This window comes from Pseudophryne corroboree, chromosome 2 (genome assembly GCF_028390025.1).
Source record: "Pseudophryne corroboree isolate aPseCor3 chromosome 2, aPseCor3.hap2, whole genome shotgun sequence".
Taxonomy (NCBI): Eukaryota; Metazoa; Chordata; class Amphibia; order Anura; family Myobatrachidae; genus Pseudophryne; species Pseudophryne corroboree.
The window spans coordinates 204,561,038-204,584,347 of NC_086445.1; the positions used below are offsets into that span (position 1 = coordinate 204,561,038).

General features: G+C 46.0%; 1 protein-coding gene across 1 annotated transcript in view; it reads left to right on the forward strand.

The window, feature by feature from the left end:
- Positions 1-23,310, forward strand: part of LOC135008994 (E3 ubiquitin-protein ligase TRIM41-like) — a 260,594-nt gene that overhangs the window by 169,482 nt on the left and 67,802 nt on the right. The gene's annotated exons all lie outside the window — the stretch shown is intronic.

Consider the following 23,310-nt stretch of genomic DNA (forward strand, 5'->3'; position numbering starts at 1 on the left):
ACTACCTTCGTAGGACAATGGGCGAGATATCAAGTATACAGTACTAAAAAGTAGAGAAGTTGGCCATAGCAACCAAGTACAAACAATTACATTCAATGTGGGCCACCTCTGCTTGTCTATTCTTTAAAAAACTTGAAGCATTTCCTCCTTCATATTTCGCTACAGTATTGGTTATAGGAACACAGAGCAGCTATAAATCAAATAGTTGTGTATCACTTTAAGTTACATGTAGGGAATTTAATCAAATCTATTAAGTTATCTAACGTGTTAATGACATTAATAATGCTGTGATCACATGCTAGTGTTAAAGGTAACCCCAGGACAGGGTACCCCTCGCTGATCCAAGCTCAAGCACACACTCAATCGGTCAGCATCAGGTTCATTCATGGCTGCAGCCAGTTACCAGTTAAATAAAGAGAGTGAAGTAGGAAATAGCAGAAGCAGCTTTATTTCCTGAAAGCAGTACGTCATAAAGAAATACACATTTGCATACAGTGTCATAGTTTCCTTACACAAAGCTTAATCCTATTGGTTAATAACCCCTTTAATTTTATTGGTTAATGTATTCTATAATCCTGTTTGTTAATAAACTCCTATCTTATACATAATATGCTTAGTAATGTCTAAAATTGCTATATGTGCTTTTAAGTGGGGTAACTGGGGGGTTTTGTTAAGCTTGAGACATACATTAGTCTGGTTATGTTTTCACACCTGCTGTACCGCAAACTGACAAATACCCTTTGAAGCTTACATGTCTAGCTGCTGACATATTTCTGCTAGGAAATGACCATGAAATATATCTTAGATAAAAGGTCATAACTTCACAGTATGGGTCTAAACAAAGTACAACGCTTTGCACTTTTTCCTGTATCAGCTCTAAGCTGAAAACAATTAGAAACAGATTATCAGATGTCAATTAAAAATGGAGTCTATGAACAAATATGGCTTCCATCTTTATTAACTTCCCCTCTTTGTTTCTAATTTTTACCTCTAATCTACCCTTCCTTTATCTGGTCATTGATTCTATAGGGACACCTACTTTCACGTCTAGTGTACCATAAGGGCGCTCAGGACGTGGAAGTAGGTGTCCCTATAGAATCAATGACCAGGTAAAGGAAGGGTAGATTAGAGGTAAAAATTAGAAACAAAGAGGGAAAGTTGATAAAGATGGAAGCCATATTTGTCTTTACCTGGGTAATTGTTGACACCCTATGTGTAGATATTTCAGGTGGAGTAAGGGTAGTTAGTTGTGTGTGTGTGTGTGTGTGTGTGTGTGTATATATATATATATTACCTTTTGTTCTGTTATTTTTAGTATAGTTACTGATCATTGCACTGTCACTTGACTCCTCATATAAGTAAGGGTTAATCATTACTGTTTATATAAGAATAACCATGCTAACAAGAAGAACTGAGTAACACATTATACATCCCACAGACCATTATATGGCCTGGGGCCTATTAAATTGTATCTATATTTCTCTAACGTCCTAAGTGGATGCTGGGGACTCCGTAAGGACCATGGGGAATAGCGGCTCCGCAGGAGACTGGGCACAAAAGTAAAAGCTTTAGGACTACCTGGTGTGCACTGGCTCCTCCCCCTATGACCCTCCTCCAAGCCTCAGTTAGATTTTTGTGCCCGAACGAGAAGGGTGCACACTAGGTGGCTCTCCTGAGCTGCTTAGTGAAAAGTTTAGTTTTAGGTTTTTTATTTTCAGTGAGACCTGCTGGCAACAGGCTCACTGCACCGAGGGACTAAGGGGAGAAGAAGCGAACTCACCTGCGTGCAGAGTGGATTGGGCTTCTTAGGCTACTGGACATTAGCTCCAGAGGGACGATCACAAGCCCAGCCATGGATGGGTCCCAGAGCCGCGCCGCCGGCCCCCTTACAGAGCCAGAAGACTGAAGAGGTCCGGAAAATCGGCGGCAGAAGACGTCCTGTCTTCAATAAGGTAGCGCACAGCACCGCAGCTGTGCGCCATTGCTCTCAGCACACTTCACACTCCGGTCACTGAGGGTGCAGGGCGCTGGGGGGGGCGCCCTGAGACGCAATATAAACACCTTAGATGGCTAAAAATACATCACATATAGCTCCTGGGCTATATGGATGCATTTAACCCCTGCCAGAATTCACAGAAAAACGGGAGATAAGGCCGCCGAGAAGGGGGCGGAGCCTATCTCCTCAGCACACTGGCGCCATTTTCCCTCACAGCTCCGTTGGAGGGAAGCTCCCTGGCTCTCCCCTGCAGTCACTACACTACAGAAAGGGTTAAAAAAGAGAGGGGGGCACTAATTAGGCGCAGTATTAAAATACAGCAGCTATAAGGGGAAAAACACTTATATAAGGTTATCCCTGTATATATATATAGCGCTCTGGTGTGTGCTGGCAAACTCTCCCTCTGTCTCCCCAAAGGGCTAGTGGGGTCCTGTCCTCTATCAGAGCATTCCCTGTGTGTGTGCTGTGTGTCGGTACGTTTGTGTCGACATGTATGAGGAGAAAAATGATGTGGAGACGGAGCAGATTGCCTGTAATAGTGATGTCACCCCCTAGGGGGTCGACACCTGAGTGGATGAACTGTTGGAAGGAATTACGTGACAGTGTCAGCTCTGTATAAAAGACAGTGGTTGACATGAGACAGCCGGCTACTCAGCTTGTGCCTGTCCAGACGTCTCATAGGCCGTCAGGGGCTCTAAAGCGCCCGTTACCTCAGATGGCAGATATAGACGCCGACACGGATACTGACTCCAGTGTCGACGGTGAAGAGACAAATGTGACTTCCAGTAGGGCCACACGTTACATGATTGAGGCAATGAAAAATGTTTTACACATTTCTGATAATACGAGTACCACCAAAAAGGGGTATTATTTTCGGTGAGGAAAAACTACCTGTAGTTTTCCTGAATCTGAGAAATTAAATGAGGTGTGTGATGATGCGTGGGTTTCCCCCGATAACAACTGATAATTTCTAAAATGTTATTGGCATTATATCCTTTCCCGCCAGAGGTTAGGGTGTGTTGGGAAACATCCCCTAGGGTGGATAAAGCGCTCACACACTTGTAAGAACAAGGGCTCTACCCTCTCCTGAGATGGCCGCCCTTAAGGATCCTGCTGATAGAAAGCAGGAGGGTATCCTAAAATGTATTTACACACATACTGGTGTTATACTGCGACCAGCAATCGCCTCAGCCTGGATGTGCAGTGCTGGGTTGGTGTGGTCGGATTCCCTGACTGAAAATATTGATACCCTAGATAGGGACAGTATATTATTGCCTATAGAACATTTAAAAGATGCATTTCTATATATGCGTGATGCACAGCGGAATATTTGCCGACTGGCATCAAGTCTAAGTGCGTTGTCCATTTCTGCCAGTAGAGGGTTATGGACACGACAGTGGTCAGGTGATGCGGATTCCAAACGGCATTTGGAAGTATTGCCTTATTAAAGGGAGGAGTTATTTGGGGTCGGTCTTTCAGACCTGGTGGCCACGGCAACAGCTGGGAAATCCACGTTTGTACCCCAGGTCGCCTCAACATAAGAAGACGCCGTATTATCAGGCGCAGTCTTTTCGTGGGCAAGCGGGCAAAAGGTTCCTCATTTCTGCCCCGTGACAGAGGGAGAGGAAAAAGGCTGCAGAAATCAGCCAGTTCCCAGGAACAGAACCCCTCTCCCGCCTCTGCCAAGCCCTCAGTATGACGCTGGGGCTTTACAAGCAGAATCAGGCACGGTGGGGGCCCGTCTCAATGAATTTCAGCGCGCAGTGGGCTCACTCGCAAGTAGATCCCTGGATCCTTCAAGGGATATCTCAGGGGTACAAATTGGAATTCGAGACGTCTCCCCCTCGCCGTTTCCTAAAGTCGGCTTTACCGATGTCTCCCTCTGACAGGGAGGCAGTTTTGGAAGCCATTCACAAGCTGTATTCCCAGCAGGTGATAATCAAGGTACCCCTCCTGCAACAGGGAACGGGGTATTATTCCACACTGTGGTGGTACCGAAGCCGGACGGCTCGGTGAGACCGATTCTAAATCTAAAATCTTGAACACTTACATACGGAGGTTCAAATTCAAGATTCAGTCACTCAGAGCAGTGATTGCGAACCTGGAAGAAGGGGACTACATGATGTCTCGGGACATCAAGGATGCTTACCTTCATGTCCCAATTTACCTTTCTCACCAAGGGTACCTCAGGTTTGTGGTACAGAACTGTCACTATCAGTTCAGACGCTGCCGTATGGATGGTCCACGGCACCCCGGGTCTTTACCAAGGTAATGGCCGAAATGATGATACTTCTTCGAAGGAAGGGAATTTTAGTTATCCCTTACTTGGACGATTCCCTGATAAGGGTAAGATCCAGGGAACAGTTGGAGGTCGGTGTAGCACTATCTCAGGTAGTGTTGCGGCAGCACGATTGGATTCTCAATATTCCAAAATCGCAGCTGATTCCGACGACTCGTCTTCTGTTCCTAGGGGATGATCCTGGACACAGTCCAGAAAAAGGTGTTTCTCCCGGAGGAGAAAGTCAAGGAGTTATCCGAGCTAGTCGGGAACCTCCTATAACCGAGCCAAGTCTCAGTACATCAATGAAAGGGTTCTGGGAAAAATGGTGGCTTCCTACGAAGCAATCCCATTCGGCAGATTCCACGAAAGAATTTTCCAGTGGGACCTGCTGGACAAATGGTCCGGGTCGCATCTTCAGATGCATCAGCGGATAACCCTGTCACCAAGGACAAGGGTGTCTCTCCTGTGGTGGTTGCAGTGTGCTCATCTTCTAGAGGGCCGCAGATTCGGCATTCAGGACTGGGTCCTGGTGACCACGGATGCCAGCCTGCGAGGCTGGGGGGGCAGTCACACAGGGAAGGAATTTCCAGGGCTTATGGTCAAGCCTGGAGACATCACTTCACATAAATATCCTGAAGCTAAGGGCCATTTACAATGCTCTAAGCTTAGCAAGACCTCTGCTTCAAGGTCAGCCGGGGTTGATCCAGTCGGACAACATCACGGCAGTCACCCACGTAAACAGACAGGGTGGCACAAGAAGCAGGAGGGCAATGGCAGAAGCTGCAAGGATTCTTCGCTGGGCGGAAAATCATGTGATAGCACTGTCAGCACATTCCGGGAGTGGACAACTGGGAAGCAGACTTCCTCAGCAGATACGACCTCCACCCGGGAGAGTGGGGACTTCACCCAGAAGTCTTCCACATGATTATAAACCGTTGGGAAAAACTCGACAGGTATTGCGCCAGGTCAAGGGACCCTCAGGCAATAGCTGTAGACGCTCTGGTAACACCATGGGTGTACCAGTCAGTGTATGTGTTCCCTCCTCTGCCATCTCATACCCAAGGTACTGAGAATTATAAGATGGAGAGGAGTAAGCACTGTATTAGTGGCTCCGGATTGGCCAAGAAGGACTTGGTAACCGGAACTTCAAGAGATGCTCACGGAGGATCCGTGGCTTCTACCTCTAAGAGGGGACCTGCTCCAGCAAGGACCCTGTCTGTTCCGGGACTTACCGCGACTGCGTTTGACGGCATGGCGGTTGAGCGCCGGATCCTGAAGGAAAAAGGCATTCCGGATGAAGTCATCCCTATCCTGATCAAAGCCAGGAAGGATGTAACTGAAAAACATTATCACCGCATTTGGCGAAAATATGTTGCGTGGTGCGAGGCCAGTAAGGCCCGACGGAGGAAATTCAAATGGGTCGATTACTACATTTCCTGCAAACAGGAGTGTCTATGGGCCTGAAATTGGGGTCCATTAAGGTTCAAATTTCGGCCCTGTCAATTTTCTTCCAAAAAGAACTAGCTTCAGTCCCTGAAGTTCAGACGTTTGTAAAAGGGGTACTGCATATACAGCCTCCTTTTGTGCCTCCAGTGGCACCTTGGGATCTCAATGTAGTTTTTTGGGTTCCAAAAGTCACATTGGTTTGAACCACTTAAATCTGTGGAGTTAAAATATCTCACATGGAAAGTGGTCATGCTGTTGGCCCTGGCCTGTGCCAGGCGCGCGTCAGAATTGGCGGCTTTATCCTGTAAAAGCCCTTATCTGATTTTCCATTCGGACAGGGCGGAATTGAGGACTTGTCCTCAGTTTCTCCCTAAGGTGGTTTCAGCGTTTCACCTGAACCAACCTATGGTGGTGCCTGCGGCTACTAGGGACTTGGAGGACTCCAAGTTGCTAGACGTTGTCAGGGCCCTGAAAATAGATGTTTCCAGGACGGCTGGAGTCAGGAAATCTGACTCGCTGTTATCCTGTATGCACCCAACAAGCTGGGTGCTCCTGCTTCTAAGCAGACTATTGCTCGCTGGATTTGTAGTACAATTCAGCTTGCACATTCTGTGGCAGGCCTGCCACAGCCAAAATCTGTAAATGCCCATTCCACAAGGAAGGTGGGCTCATCTTGGGCGGCTGCCCGAGGGGTCTCGGCTTTACAACTTTGCCGAGCAACTACTTGGTCAGGGGCAAACACGTTTGCTAAATTCTACAAATTTGATACCCTGGCTGAGGAGGACCTGGAGTTCTCTCATTCGGTGCTGCAGAGTCATCCGCACTCTCCCGCCCGTTTGGGAGCTTTGGTATAATCCCCATGGTCCTTACGGAGTCCCCAGCATCCACTTAGGACGTTAGAGAAAATAAGAATTTACTTACCGATAATTCTATTTCTCATAGTCCGTAGTGGATGCTGGGCGCCCATCCCAAGTGCGGATTGTCTGCAATACTTGTACATAGTTATTGTTACAAAAATCGGGTTATTATTGTTGTGAGCCATCTTTTCAGAGGCTCCTCTGTTATCATGCTGTTAACTGGGTTCAGATCACAGGTTGTACGGTGTGATTGGTGTGGCTGGTATGAGTCTTACCCGGGATTCAATATCCTTCCTTATTGTGTACGCTCGTCCGGGCACAGTATCCTAACTGAGGCTTGGAGGAGGGTTATAGGGGGAGGAGCCAGTGCACACCAGGTAGTCCTAAAGCTTTTACTTTTGTGCCCAGTCTCCTGCGGAGCCGCTATTCCCCATGGTCCTTACGGAGTCCCCAGCATCCACTACGGACTATGAGAAATAGAATTATCGGTAAGTAAATTCTTATTATTTTGATTATGTATCGTGATTGGATAATACTTCCTTTGTCACTTTCTTGCAATGAGATGCGTCTATTCACGAGTCTCTTTCACTCAACGTGACTGAAGTGGCGGTAGTCAATAGAGCTTAGAACGGTCCTTTGAATCTGGGTTCAAGAGACTTTCTTTTTCTTAGTGACCATCCAATCACCTTGCTTTAGTTCATGTGAGTCTTGGGAACAGTTGGTATCTGGAATAGAATCAAAAACTTTGCCATGCAATTTGGTTAGTTGCTGTTGTATATGCATTACATAATAAGTTAAGTCACCATGCTCATGTTGCAGTTGCTGTGGAAAATAACAGCCTGTCCTAGCAACAATACCGAGCAAGTTTTCATATGGTATTAACCCATGCTTTCCACTTGAAGTATTTGTGAGAACAAAGCAATGGGTAAATATTCTAACCATGTTTTGCCTGTTTCTATAACCAATTTTAATAGCTTTAGTTTTAGAGTAATAGTTAAGTTTTTCTACATGTCTACTACTCTGCCTATAGGGAGTGTAAAAGGCCTGAGTAACACCTAAATCTGATAAAATTTTGCCTAGTATCTCTCCTGTAAAATGGGTACCTCTGTTGCTTTCAATAAATTAAGGTACTCCATATCTACATATTACTTCTTGCATTAACTTCTTTGCAACTCTTTTGGCGTTTGCTGGCCTGCAAGGCCAAGCCTCGACCCAATTTGAAAATAGATCTTTGCACACAAGTACATTTTCATACCCAGAACATTTGGGTAACTGGATAAGTTCTATTTGTAATCGCTGAAAGGGGTAGCAGGTTTACAGGGTACTTTTTTCTGGTACCTTTTCTACCTTTCCTGGGCTATGTGCTTTACATAGCCCAGGAAAGGTAGAAAAGGTACACACCCTGCAACATAAGCCTGTGCTGCCTGTGTGAAACCTGGTGCTACCCAATGCTGGTTCAGAATCCTCGCCATTGCATCTCTTGATTGGTGAGTTTTTTCATGCAATATTTGTGCTAAGACTGGGTAAAGTGAGCGTGGTAAACAGAGACGGTTTCCCACCATCCATCTGTCACCGTGTATTCGCCCACCTAATTTTTCCAAATCTTTTTTCTCCTTGCCTAAGGCCTGTGCTTGTAATTTGCACAATACCTGTACGTTTAATGACTCTGGTGTGACCGTTAACATCACCTGAGTATCTGACAGAGGCTTTTGCCACCTAGTCAGCTAAAGCATTTCCTCTAACCTCTGCAGTATTTTCTTTAGTGTGTGCCTTGACCTTTATGACTACTAATTTCTTTGGCAATTGAAAGGCAGCAAATAATGCCCTAATACAGTCTTCATGTTTTATTGGTTTTCCTGAAGAGCCTATAAAATCTCTGCTCTTCCAGATAACCGCATAGTCATGGGCAATACCAAAGCAGTACCTTGAGTCTGTATAAATGTTAACTGTTTGACCTTCAGTATAAATACAGGCTGCAATCAGTGCCCTCAGTTCTGCCTCCTGAGCTGAACTACCTGGTTGCAGGGGTTTCTGTATTAAGATGTCTGTTTCTGTGGTAACTGCAAAACCTGTAAGTGGTTTTCCATCCACATAGTACCTGGAGCCATCCACAAATAAATGTAAATTTGCATTTAGTAGAGGATGCCCCTGTATGTCTTGTGTACTTGCGGCTTCAAGGTTCATCAACTCTATACAGTCATATCCTAGGTCTTGTGTGGAAAAAGAAAAATTTGATGGATCTTCTGTGTCTCCCATTTCATCATTACTCACACTGTCCCACTTGTCACTAAGGGCAGGAAATTCCTCTCCCCCCCCCCCCCCCCTCACCTTTCCCCTCTTTTGAAACCAGTGTCAATAACGTAGCTGGGTTCAAAGATGTACAGCGATTGATGGTGACATTGACTGGTGTGAGCAATGTTACTTCTTACAGTATTTGGTCAGTCCAGCAGCTAATAGGTGTTTTGATTTGAACTGACAGAATGTGTATAGCCGCTCATGAGTCAGTTATAATACGCCTTGAGCATTATGTCCTATTTGGTCATCATATAAAACTTGTCGTTTTTGTGATGACCCTGCAATCCCTTTCCTGCAACTTGTAATTATACCTAAAAGGATAGGAGTTGTTTACGTGTCTGAGGAGGCTTAACTTTTGAAAGGAATTTCCTCCTTTTTGTAGTGATATGCTTACTATTAGCAGAAATGCAGTGTTTTAGAAATTGTACTTTGTCTTGTGCATATTGTAACTTATTTCTATGTACCTTACATTTCTTTTCATATAGGAATAGCAGTAATGGTTGACATTTGGGTTCTATTTAAAAATACCTTACACTTGTTGTCCTTTTGATGGCATCATATAAAACTTAGTTTTCTGTGATGCCCTTGGAATGTATTTTGTACAATAGATGATTAATTTTAGAAATGACTTAAACTGTTGTAAGTTGCGTCATAGAGATATTTCTAAAATAAACCTACCTCCTTTACTATTATGTGCCGAGCATCAGCAGTGATGCAATGTTAATGTATGTTCACCTAACATCTTTCAGAGGTATCATTTATGCATTGTTAAATTCTACAGTTACAATCTTGATTTTATACCATGTAAATGTAATTGTATCATGAGGGCAGACTTCTATCTTAGGGGTATGGACTATGACTACAGTTTTGCCCACTTCTCATACCTAGTTTGCCTCATTACTTGGCCCCACCCCTTGTAATAGTTACCCAAACACTACCTGATTTTCTGGCATTTCATTACACACTGGAACAGTAACTAGCTGTACATTAAAGAAAATATTTTTTACATCTGTAACATGTTCCTAATTATTTACCTATAAACTGTTACTTTTTCAGACAGAGACATTCATTTTACTGTGGAGATCTTTTTAATGCAAATACATGTCATATTTTTCGCTTTATGACAGCCCTTTGCTATTGGCTGGGGCAATATTTATTTGTTCACAACACATTTTATTATACTATCCAAAACTTTATATTTTGTCTATTTTTTTTAATTACACTAATTTTATTTACATTAAGAGAATACTATTTTACATATACAAATAGAACACAGAGTGAGCCAGCACTCTCCCAACTCCAAACAGGGGTTGGCTGGAGTTTGATGATAAACCATTAGAACTTACCTAATACATTATATCACACACTTCCATTGAAGTCTATAAGTCATTTGTAGCCACTGATTTAATACATATTTACCAATGTATTTCATAGACTATATATTTTCTATTCTGTGGCACAAAATGACAGAAAAGTGCAAACACACTGATCACAATTTATGAATAATCTCTTTACACAATTTGATGAGCATGCAGTTCCAGAGACAAAAGCAGCCTGAAACTGAGACTGTTGGACCCCAAATAAGTTTTACCTAATGACTGACCAGACCAGCCCACATGGGAAGGCAAAGAGGAGTAAATAATAGATTACTCACCAGCTGGATTTATGTTTGCATTTCCATGCCACCTGAGTCCAATTGTCCATCACTAAGCAGGATCCAGAAAACTCATAACCCTTTTTGGAGTCTATTTCTAGGTTTAAATTATTTTTACTTTCCTTACATGTTTAATGAACTCCATAAATTATTGTTTAACATTAGGAAGTTCTGTAACTTGTTATGTTAACAGTTCTGAATTTTTTATACCATGTAGGGGTTCAGGGCAACTCTGGGCGCGCTGGATTAGATCCGTCAGCAGCTACACCAGGTGTGACAGTATCTTATGTGCACACCGGATATAGTCCGCAGGGACCAAATCCTTAAGTAAATTATACGCTGGAGGTGCAGATGCCAAACTTGAGACCATACTTAAATTTTTCTTAGGAGACATTCCTGGTCTCTTCACTTTACATGCTGTACAATCTTTAGTCTACCAATGTATTAGTCTGGGGCATGCACATCTTCAGGTATTTTTAGTAGGTCTATTATTTTTTGAACACTGGCAACCAGTCACTGATTGACTTTTTAGATCTAACAGATTTTCTAACATTTGGTTCTTTACATGCTTACATGTATAGGACCAAGGTGTTTGACTAATTGGACATAGTGTATTATCTGGTGGGTTACAATGTCGACAATTTGGACATGCCCAGTAACGATACCCTTTGATTTTCAGTAAGTATTCAGAATCCGGGAAATATCAGTAACCTGGATCCAGCTTCCGAGAGATAACTATGAGGAATGTTCCCCGGAACAGAGGTGATTTGCAACCAATCTTTACCTATGTCATTATCCTTTGGAATGAAATGACACCCCATCAATATGAGCACATCATCTGGGTTTTGCCCAAACCCCTTCTTTTGCGGTGTACACTATGGATTTTAAAAGAAATGAATATCCTTTCCTAACCTATGTATGATAGCTATGTAGACACAATCCTGACAGGACATTCAACTTGCATTCACTGCTCGTACCAGTCTTTGTTTGCAGATCACGGAAAGGAAAAAAAGTTTGAAATGACTTCCGTTCCTCTTTTTTTTTTCTTTAACTCTGTACGCTATAATTTTTAAAGCGACAGGAAGTGCTTTGTTGAGGTACTAACAATATATGCAAGTCAGATGTTTTCTTGGCAATGATATTCTACCGTAACTATAACTTAAACTCTTATGTGTAGTACGATGTTCTGAGTTTGCCAATTCAGATAATACATCTGTCCAATCCCTTCCAATGTCTCTCACTCTAGGAATAAAATTACAACCTATTAGTATACAAATGTCAAGCCCCTCTTCCCACGGTTCAGAGACTAAGGGTGATTCTCCTGGACTACAAATATTGTCTCATTCCGAGCTGTTTGTTCGTTGCCGAGTTTCGCTATATTGCGATTAGTCGCTTACTGCGCATGCGCAAAGTTCGCAGAGCGCATGCGCTTAGAAATTTTACTCAAAAGTTAGGTTTTTTTACTCACGGCATAACGAGGATTTTTCATCGTTCTGGTGATCGGAGTGTGATTGACAGGAAGTGGGTGTTTCTGGGCGGAAACTGGCAGTTTTATGGGAGTGTGCGAAAAAACGCTGGTGTTTCTGGGAAAAACGCGGGAGTGTCTGAAGAAACGGGGGAGTGTTTGGGCGAACGCTGGGTGTGTTTGTGACGTCAAACCAGGAACGAAACTGACTGAACTGATCGCAATGTAGGAGTAAGTCTGGAGCTACTCAGAAACTGCTAAGAATTTTCTATTCGCAAATCTGCTAATCTTTCGTTCGCAATTCTGCTTTGCTAAGATACACTCCCAGAGGGCGGCGGCCTAGCGTGTGCAATGCTGCTAAAAGCAGCTAGCGAGCGAACAACTCGGAATGAGGGCCATAATGTAAATAAAATTTCTGATTGTGGTGTGCTTTTACTAAGAGTACTACACACTTACAAAGGGGACATGTTTGTTTCATAACTCTGACTTATTTTTAAAGTCTTTCTACAATATCCTACACATATAAACACATATAAGTAATAGAATAGAAGAAAAATGAAGAAAAAAAATCGACCTGATTACTGACCAACCGTTATGCACGATCCCTGTCTGGCAACGGAACAGATGGATAGTTAAAGGAATGAGAGTCTGGAGATAAAATATCTCTACTTACCATGCGCATGTTTTTTGTGAGTCTCAGTCCAGGAACCATCCACCCAGCCGTCTGTTGTTCAACAGGTGATGAGGATCTCGGATTGGAAGCCTCCAAATTGTTAAAGGTACCCCTCACTGATCCAAGCTCAAGCACACACTCAATCGGTCAGCATCAGGTTTATTCATGGCTGCAGCCAGTTACCAGTTAAATAAAGAGAGTGAAGTAGGAAATCGCAGAAGCAGCTTTATTTCTTGAAAGCAGTACGTTATAAAGAAATACACATTTGCATACAGTGTCGTAGTTTCCTTACACAAAGCTTAATCCTATTGGTTAATAACCCCTTTAATTTTATTGGTTAATGTATTCTCTAATCCTATTGGTTAATAAATTCCTATCTTATATGTAATATGCTTAGTAACATCTAAAATTCCTATATGTGTTTTTAAGTGGGGTAACTGGGGGGTTTTGCTAAGCTTGAGACATACATTAGTCTGGTTATGTTTTCACACCTGCTATACTGCAAACTGAGAAATACCCTTTGAAGCTTATATGTCTAGCTGCTGACATTTATATTTCTGCTAGGAAATTACCATGAAATATATCTTAGATAAAGGTCATAACTTCACAATATGGGTCTAAACAAAGTACAACGCTTTGCACTTTTTCCTGTATCAGCTCTAAGCTGAAAACAATTAGAAACAGATTATCAGGTGTCAATTAAAAATGGAGTCTATGAACAAATATGGCTTCCATCCTAATCACTAGCATAAAGGGGTCTATTCATGAAGCAGTGAAAAGAGTGGAGAAGTTGCCCATGGCAACCAATCAGTGTTGAGTTAACATTTATAAAATGCATTCTATAAAATTATACTTAGCTGCTGATGGGCAACTTCTCCACTGACTCACTTATCCACACTTTTCACTGCTTCATAAATAGACCCCTTAATATTAGCATGAGAATTCCACTAACCTAGGATATAATATACAGGAGCAGTAAGGCCAGGCACACACTAGAGCGATTTCTGCCCGATATGTAGTTTACCCTGGAATCAGGACGACATCGGCTGGATTGTTCAGTGTGTGCACCTGATCTGCGCGTTCCAGCGGTCGCATGCGATATGTTCTGGTCAGCCATGCTGCACAGCCAACCGGACGATATTGCATGCAGCTCCATGAAGTGTAATGAAGGATGTAACAAGGTTTCATTACATCGTTCTGATGTGTACCGCGGATATGATATGTGGCTGGCCATACAGTCCGGGTACACAGGGTTCTAGTGTGTACCCAGCCTAATGCTGAGTACACATCAGGACGATTGCACGAGTTCGACGCATCAGATCGATAAATCGTTAGTAAAAGGGCAAATTGTGTACCTTTCACTAACGATCCGATGCGCGGTCCTGCGGGTCACTTGTCGTATCTTCAGATCTTCCCTGCTGCAGACAAGATCTGAAGCTATCATTAACAGCATACTCCTGGATGGAGCCACTGCTCGATTTTAATTAAGATTTATCTTTTGTATATTGCACTTTCTGCAGCGGGGTACACTGGGTTCCACAGCGATAACATCGGGGTGTAGAGTAGGATCTTGATCCGAGGCACCAACAGGCTAAAAGCTTTGACTGCTCCCAAGATGCTCAGCGCCGCTTCCTCTATAACCCCGCCTCCGTGCACAGGAGCTCAGTTTGTAAGTTGGTGCCTGCTGCAGCTCCCTCACCTCCCCCAGCGGCGCTGTATACTCCCATGTCCCTGGTTGCTGGGTACTTACAGCGGAGGCTCCGATTCGGCAGGTCAGGCACACACACTCACTGAAGCTTTCCGGGATCGCGTGGCCGCATCTAGGGAGGAGGTAAGAGGGACCCCCAGGTGCAACCCGCTGGAAATTGCAATCCGGAGTGGCCATTAGGAGGTGGGCCGCGTGCATTGGCATGGTCGCTATGTTAGTACAGGGACCCCACTAGACCACCAGGGCAGGGGCACAGTTTGGTTTACCTATAAACCGTTTTACAATGGCCCACAGTACCCGGTGGTGAAGTCCAGCAAGGGGACAAGGCTCTGACCTGTAGCCCCAGGGCGCCATTTAGAGTAAATGTTCCCGCCCTGGAGCTGCATCTCTCTGTCTCCCTCACTCCCTGTCAGCGTTTGGGCGCCATCTTCACATGCTGAGCTGATCCTGGGACTGTATGGGCAAAGCCTCCTCTGTAAAGCCACCAGCATTATCAGCGCTATGCATTTTACAGGACACTTAAGTATTCTACATGTCTGTTGACAGTGTTAGTTAACAAACAGTCCATTACTTCAGGGTTATGTAGTACAAATACCCTGTGATATACGTCCAGTCTTTACTGTGCATTGATATATCTATAACCCTATTTAGCTTTACTTAGTATTGCTAGTCCAGTGCAGTTTTATTGCTTGTCATAACTTCTGCATTGTACATGTGACTCTGTGTGTGTGCATATCGCTGCTGCGTGATTTCTACTTCGTGTATCTCACTCAGATTGCTATCCCTATATTCTGTACCCTGAGGGGGCTAAGTGCGTCAGGGTTATTATTTGATATACTGTAGTTGGTTCACAGGATATACTTATTTTGTATTTTTCTTTGTGATTTTCAGTCACTGTATACCTCTTGAATCCTCTGTTTGTGCTATCACACTGCACAGGGGGTTCTTGGTCAGGTATTATACTGCTGATATTGTACTGTGTTCGTGATTTACGCTTTCAGATATGTCAGCTTCAAGGGGCGACTGTTCTGATCCCACAATGCGTGGTGGTGACGCTGCAGACACATTAGAGGAAAACATAGCAGCGGAGGGTTCAGGTTCTGGGGGTTCCCTACCCCCTAGTAGGGCCGTGGCAACGGTGTTCCATAATGACCCACCTTGGGCTACTTTCTCTACTCTATTGAATACACTGGTAACTAGACTTACTCCCCCTATGGGACCTCACGTGCCGGGACAGCCACATATTGTCCCTGCGGTTAATCCGCCATGGGCAGATCTCCTGTCCTCTCAGTTACAGCAATTAAATCACTCACTGAACATACAGAAACCTAACCCTCGCCCGCTTAAGACCAAGGGGTCCTTTAAGCGGGCCATTACTTCCTCACAATCCACCTGTGTTCCAGACACTTCATCTGATGAAGATGTCATGTATACTGACCCCTCAGGCACTGATCCAGATGCTGCTGATGGGGAATCTGTTTCACAGGTGGATGTTCCTGACCTATTGGAGGCTATCAGGCTGATCCTCCAAATTGATGATGATCCAGAACTGTTGTTACCTCTAAGAAACCGGATAGATTTAAACGTCCGAAGGTTGTTAAACAAGTTTTCTCTGACGTCCTAGTGGATGCTAGGGACTCCGTAAGGACCAAGGGGAATAGCGGCTCCGCAGGAGACTGGGCACAACTAAGAAAGATTTAGGACTACCTGGTGTGCACTGGCTCCTCCCTCTATGCCCCTCCTCCAGACCTCAGTTAGAATTTTGTGCCCGGCCGAGCTGGTTGCACACTAAGGGCTCTCCTGAGCTCTTAGAAAAGAAAGTATATTTAGGTTTTTTATTTTCAGTGAGATCTGCTGGCAACAGACTCACTGCTACGAGGGACTGAGGGGAGAAGAAGCGAACCTAGCTGCTTGCAGCTAGCTTGGGCTTCTTAGGCTACTGGACACCATAAGCTCCAGAGGGATCGAACACAGGCCCAGCCTCGGTCGTCCGGTCCCGGAGCCGCGCCGCCTTCCCCCTTGCAGAGCCAGAAGCAAGAAGAACGTCCAGGAAATCGGCGGCTGAAGACTCCGGTCTTCATTAAGGTAGCGCACAGCACTGCAGCTGTGCGCCATTGCTCCCCATGCACACCACACACTCCGGTCACTGATGGGTGCAGGGCGCTGGGGGGGGGGGGCGCCCTGGGCTGCAATAAGAGTACCTTAGCTTGGCAAAAAAACACATAATATAGTCAGTAAGACTATATATGTGTAAAATCCCCTGCCAAAAATATCCTGAAAAAAGCGGGAGAAGTCCGCTGAGAAGGGGGCGGGGCTATCTCCCTCAGCACACTGGCGCCATTTCCTCTCACAGCTCCGCTGGAAGGACGCTCCCAAGGCTCTCCCCTGCAGTTTCCAGGCTCAATGGGGTAAAAAAGAGAGGGGGGGCACTAAATTTAGGTGCAAACTGTGTATTATAGCAGCTATAGGGGAAAAATCACTGTGTGTAGTGTGAATCCCTGCATTATATAGCGCTCTGGTGTGTGCTGGCATACTCTCTGTCTCCCCAAAGGACTTTGTGGGGTCCTGTCCTCAGAGCATTCCCTGTGTGTGTGCGGTGTGTCGGTACGGCTGTGTCGACATGTTTGATGAGGAGGCTTATGTGGAGGCGGAGCAGGTGCCGATAAATGTGATGTCACCCCCTGCAGGGTCGACACCTGAATGGATGGACATGTGGTAGGAATTACGCGACAGTGTCAACTCCTTACATAAAAGGTTTGACGACATAGCAGATGTGGGATAGCCGGCTTCTCAGCCCGTGCCTGCCCAGGCATCTCAAAAGCCATCAGGGGCTCTAAAACGCCCACAACCTCAGATGGCATACACAGATGTCGACACGGATACTGACTCCAGTGTCGACGACGATGAGACTAGTGTACATTCCAATAGAGCCACTCGTTATATGATTACGGCAATGAAAAACGTGTTGCACATTTCTGATATTACCGCAGGTACCACAAAAAAGGGTATTATGTTTGGGGAGAAAAAGCTACCAGTGGTTTTTCCCCCATCTGATGAATTAAATGAAGTGTGTGAAGAAGCGTGGGCTTCCCCCGATAAGAAACTGGTAATTTCTAAAAAGTTACTAATGGCGTACCCTTTCCCGCCAGAGGACAGGTCACGTTGGGAGACATCCCCTAGGGTGGATAAAGCGCTCACACGTCTGTCAAAAAAGGTGGCACTACCGTCTCCGGACACGGCCGCCCTAAAGGAGCCTGTGGATAGAAAGCAGGAGGCTATCCTGAAGTCTGTATATACACACTCAGGGATTATACTGAGACCGGCTATTGCTTCAGCATGAATGTGCAGTGCTGCAGCTGCGTGGTCAGATTCCCTGTCAGAAAACATTGATACCCTAGACAGGGACACTATATTGCTAACCGTAGAGCATATTAAAGATGCAGTCTTATACATGAGAGATGCACAGAGGGATATTTGCCGGCTGGCATCTAAAATAAACGCAATGTCCATTTCTGCCAGGAGAGGATTGTGGACTCGGCAGTGGACAGGAGATACAGATTCTAAAAGGCACATGGAAGTTTTGCCTTACAAGGGTGAGGAGTTGTTTGGGGATGGTCTCTCGGACCTCGTTTCCACAGCGACAGCTGGGAAGTCAGCATTTTTACCCCATGTTCCCTCATAGCCAAAGAAAGCACCGTATTATCAGGTACAGTCCTTTCGACCCCAGAAAGGCAAGCGGGTTAGAAGCGCGTGCTTTCTGCCCAGAGGCAGAGGTAGAGGGAAAAAGCTGCAACATACAGCCAGTTCCCAGGAACAAAAGTCCTCCCCCGCTTAAGTCCACCGCATGACGCTGGGGCTCCACAGGCGGAGCCAGGTACGGTGGGGGCCCGTCTCAAGAACTTCAGCGACCAGTGGGCTCGCTCACGGGTGGATCCCTGGATTCTACAAGTAGTATCTCAGGGGTACAAGCTGGAATTCGAGACGTCTCCCCCTCGCCGTTTCCTCAAATCTGCCTTGCCGACAGCTCCCCCGGACAGGGAGGCAGTGCTGGAGGCAATTCACAAGCTGTATTCGCAGCAGGTGATAGTCAAGGTGCCCCTCCTTCAACAAGGACGGGGTTACTATTCCACAATGTTTGTGGTACCGAAACCGGACGGTTCGGTGAGACCCATTTTAAATTTAAAATCCTTGAACACTTATATAAGAAGGTTCAAGTTCAAGATGGAATCGCTCAGGGCGGTGATTGCAAGCCTGGACGAGGGGGATTACATGGTATCACTGGACATCAAGGATGCTTACCTGCATGTCCCCATTTACCCTCCTCACCAGGAGTACCTCAGATTTGTGGTACAGGACTGTCATTACCAATTCCAGACGTTGCCGTTTGGTCTGTCCACGGCACCGAGGGTATTTACCAAGGTAATGGCCGAAATGATGATACTCCTTCGGAAAAAGGGAGTTTTAATTATCCCGTACTTGGACGATCTCCTTATAAAGGCGAGGTCCAGGGAACAGTTGTTGATCGGAGTAGCACTAGCTCGGGAAGTGCTACGACAGCACGGCTGGATCCTGAATATTCCAAAGTCGCAGCTGGTTCCTACAACGCGTCTACTGTTCCTGGGGATGGTTCTGGACACAGAACAGAAAAAAGTGTTTCTCCCGGAGGAGAAGGCCAAGGAGTTGTCATCTCTAGTCAGAGACCTCCTTAAACCAAACCAGGTGTCGGTGCACCACTGCACGCGAGTCCTGGGAAAGATGGTGGCTTCTTATGAAGCAATTCCATTCGGAAGGTTCCATGCAAGGATCTTTCAGTGGGATCTGTTGGACAAGTGGTCCGGATCGCATCTTCAGATACATCGGCTGATAACCCTGTCTCCAAGGGCCAGGGTGTCGCTGCTGTGGTGGCTGCAGAGTGCTCATCTTCTAGAGGGCCGCAGATTCGGCATACAGGACTGGATCCTGGTGACCACGGATGCCAGCCTTCGAGGTTGGGGGGCAGTCACACAGGGAAGAAACTTCCAGGGACAATGGTCGAGTCAGGAGACTTCCCTACACATAAATATTCTGGAACTAAGGGCCATTTACAATGCCCTAAGTCAGGCAAGACCCCTGCTTCAACACCAGCCGGTGCTGATCCAGTCAGACAACATCACGGCGGTCGCCCATGTAAACCGACAGGGCGGCACAAGAAGCAGGATGGCGATGGCAGAAGCCACAAGGATTCTCCGATGGGCGGAAAATCATGTGTTAGCACTGTCAGCAGTGTTCATTCCCGGAGTGGACAACTGGGAAGCAGACTTTCTCAGCAGACACGACCTCCACCCGGGAGAGTGGGGACTTCATCCAGAAGTCTTCCAAATGATTGTACACCATTGGGAAAGGCCACAGGTGGACATGATGGCGTCCCGCCTCAACAAAAAGCTAAAAAGATATTGCGCCAGGTCAAGGGACCCTCAGGGGATAGCTGTGGACGCTTTAGTGACACCGTGGGTGTACCAGTCGGTTTATGTGTTCCCTCCTCTTCCTCTCATACCCAAGGTACTGAGGATAAGAAGAAGAAGAAGAGTAAGAACTATACTCATTGTTCCGGATTGGCCAAGAAGAGCTTGGTACCCAGAACTTCAAGAAATGATATCAGAGGAACCATGGCCTCTGCCGCTCAGACAGGACCTGCTGCAGCAGGGACCCTGTCTGTTCCAAGACTTACCGCGACTGCGTTTGACGGCATGGCGGTTGAACGCCGGATCCTGAAGGAAAAGGGCATTCCGGAGGAAGTCATCCCTACGCTGATTAAAGCTAGGAAGGAGGTGACCGCAAACCATTATCACCGCATATGGCGAAAATATGTTGCGTGGTGTGAGGCCAGAAGGGCCCCAACGGAGGAATTTCAGCTGGGTCAATTTCTGCACTTCCTACAGTCAGGGATGACGGCCTCAAATTAGGTTCCATTAAGGTCCAGATTTCGGCTCTGTCGATTTTCTTCCAAAAAGAACTGGCTTCACTGCCTGAAATTCAGACTTTTGTTAAAGGAGTGCTGCATATTCAGCCCCCTTTTGTGCCTCCAGTGGCACCTTGGGATCTCAACGTGGTGTTGGATTTCCTTAAGTCACATTGGTTTGAGCCACTTAAAACCGTGGAACTAAAATATCTCACGTGGAAAGTGGTCATGCTGTTGGCCTTGGCTTCGGCCAGGCGTGTGTCAGAATTGGCGGCTTTGTCATGTAAAAGCCCTTATCTGATTTTCCATATGGATAGGGCGGAATTGAGGACTCGTCCCCAATTTCTTCCTATGGTGGTATCAGCTTTTCATTTGAACCAACCTATTGTGGTGCCTGCGGCTACTAAGGACTTGGAGGATTCCAAGTTGCTGGACGTAGTCAGGGCCCTGAAAATCTATGTTTCCAGGACGGCTGGAGTCAGGAAAACTGACTCGCTATTTATCCTGTATGCGCCCAACAAGCTGGGTTTTCCTGCTTCAAAGCAGTCTATTGCTCGCTGGATCTGTAGTACGATTCAACTTGCACATTCTGCGGCTGGACTGCCGCATCCTAAATCTGTAAAAGCCCATTCCACGAGGAAAGTGGGCTCTTCTTGGGCGGCTGCCCGAGGGGTCTCGGCTTTACAACTTTGCCGAGCTGCTACTTGGTCGGGTTCAAACACATTTGCTAAATTCTACAAGTTTGATACCCTGGCTGAGGAGGACCTTGAGTTTGCTCATTCGGTGCTGCAGAGTCATCCGCACTCTCCCGCCCGTTTGGGAGCTTTGGTATAATCCCCATGGTCCTTACGGAATCCCCAGCATCCACTAGGACGTCAGAAAATAAGAATTTACTCACCGGTAATTCTATTTCTCTATCGTCCTAAGTGGATGCTGGGGTTCCTGAAAGGACCATGGGGAATAGCGGCTCCGCAGGAGACAGGGCACAAAAAAGTAAAGCTTTACTAGGTCAGGTGGTGTGCACTGGCTCCTCCCCCTATGACCCTCCTCCAGACTCCAGTTAGATTTTGTGCCCGAACGAGAAGGGTGCAATCTAGGTGGCTCTCCTAAAGAGCTGCTTAGAGAAAGTTTAGTTTAGGTTTTTTTTCTTTACAGTGAGTCCTGCTGGCAACAGGATCACTGCAACGTGGGACTTAGGGGGAAAGTAGTAAACTCACCTGCATGCAGAGTGGATTTGCTGCTTGGCTACTGGACACCATTAGCTCCAGAGGGATCGAACACAGGCCCAGCCGTGGAGTCCGGTCCCGGAGCCGCGCCGCCGACCCCCTTGCAGATGCTGAAGCGTGAAGAGGTCCGGAAACCGGCGGCTGAAGACTCCTCAGTCTTCATAAGGTAGCGCACAGCACTGCAGCTGTGCGCCATTTTCCTCTCAGCACACTTCACTGGGCAGTCACTGAGGGTGCAGAGCGCTGGGGGGGGGCGCTCTGAGAGGCAAATATAAACCTTATACAAGGCTAAAAATACCTCACATATAGCCCATAGGGGCTATATGGAGATATTTAACCCCTGCCTGACTGGAAAAATAGCGGGAGAAGAACCCGCCGAAAAAGGGGCGGGGCCTATCTCCTCAGCACACGGCGCCATTTTCTGTCACAGCTCCGCTGGTCAGAACGGCTCCCAGGTCTCTCCCCTGCACTGCACTACAGAAACAGGGTAAAACAGAGAGGGGGGGCACATTAATGGCTATATATATATATTAAAGCAGCTATAAGGGAGCACTTAATATAAGGATATCCCTTGTATATATAGCGCTTTGTGGTGTGTGCTGGCAGACTCTCCCTCTGTCTCCCCAAAAGGGCTAGTGGGTCCTGTCTTCATTAGAGCATTCCCTGTGAGTTTGCGGTGTGTGTCGGTACGTGGTGTCGACATGTATGAGGACGATATTGGTGTGGTGGCGGAGCAATTGCCAAATATGCAGATGTCACCCCCCAGGGGGTCGACACCAGAATGGATGCCTTTATTTGTGGAATTACGTGATGGTTTATCTTCCCTTAAACAGTCAGTTGAGGACATGAGGCGGCCGGACAATCAATTAATGCCTGTCCAGGCGCCTCAAACACCGTCAGGGGCTGTAAAACGCCCTTTGCCTCAGTCGGTCGACACAGACCCAGACACGGGCACTGATTCCAGTGACGACGGTAGAAATTCAAACGTATTTTCCAGTAGGGCCACACGTTATATGATTTTGGCAATGAAGGAGACGTTACATTTAGCTGATACTACAGATACCGTAAAACAGGGTATTATGTATGGTGTGAAAAAACTACAAACAGTTTTTCCTGAATCAGAAGAATTAAATGACGTGTGTGATGAAGCGTGGGTTGCTCCTGATAAAAAGTTGATAATTTCAAAAAAAGTTATTGGCATTATACCCTTTCCCGCCAGAGGTTAGGGCGCGCTGGGAAACACCCCCTAAGGTGGACAAGGCGCTCACACGCTTATCCAAACAAGTGGCGTTACCCTCTCCTGAGACGGCCGCACTTAAGGATCCATCAGATAGAAAGATGGAAGTTATTCAAAAGAATATATACACACATGCAGGTGTTATACTACGACCAGCTATAGCAACTGCCTGGATGTGCAGTGCTGGAGTAGTTTGGTCAGAATCCCTGATTGAAAATATTGATACCCTAGATAGGGACAATGTTTTACTGTCGTTAGAACAAATAAAGGATGCATTTATCTATATGCGTGATGCACAGAGGGATATTTGCACACTGGCATCTCGGGTGAGTGCTATGTCCATTTCAGCCAGAAGAGCCTTATGGACACGACAGTGGACAGGCGATGCGGATTCAAAACGTCACATGGAGGTTTTGCCGTATAAAGGGGAGGAGTTATTTGGAGTTGGTCTATCAGACTTGGTGGCCACGGCTACTGCCGGGAAATCCACTTTTTTACCTCAAGTCACTCCCCAACAGAGAAAGGCACCGACCT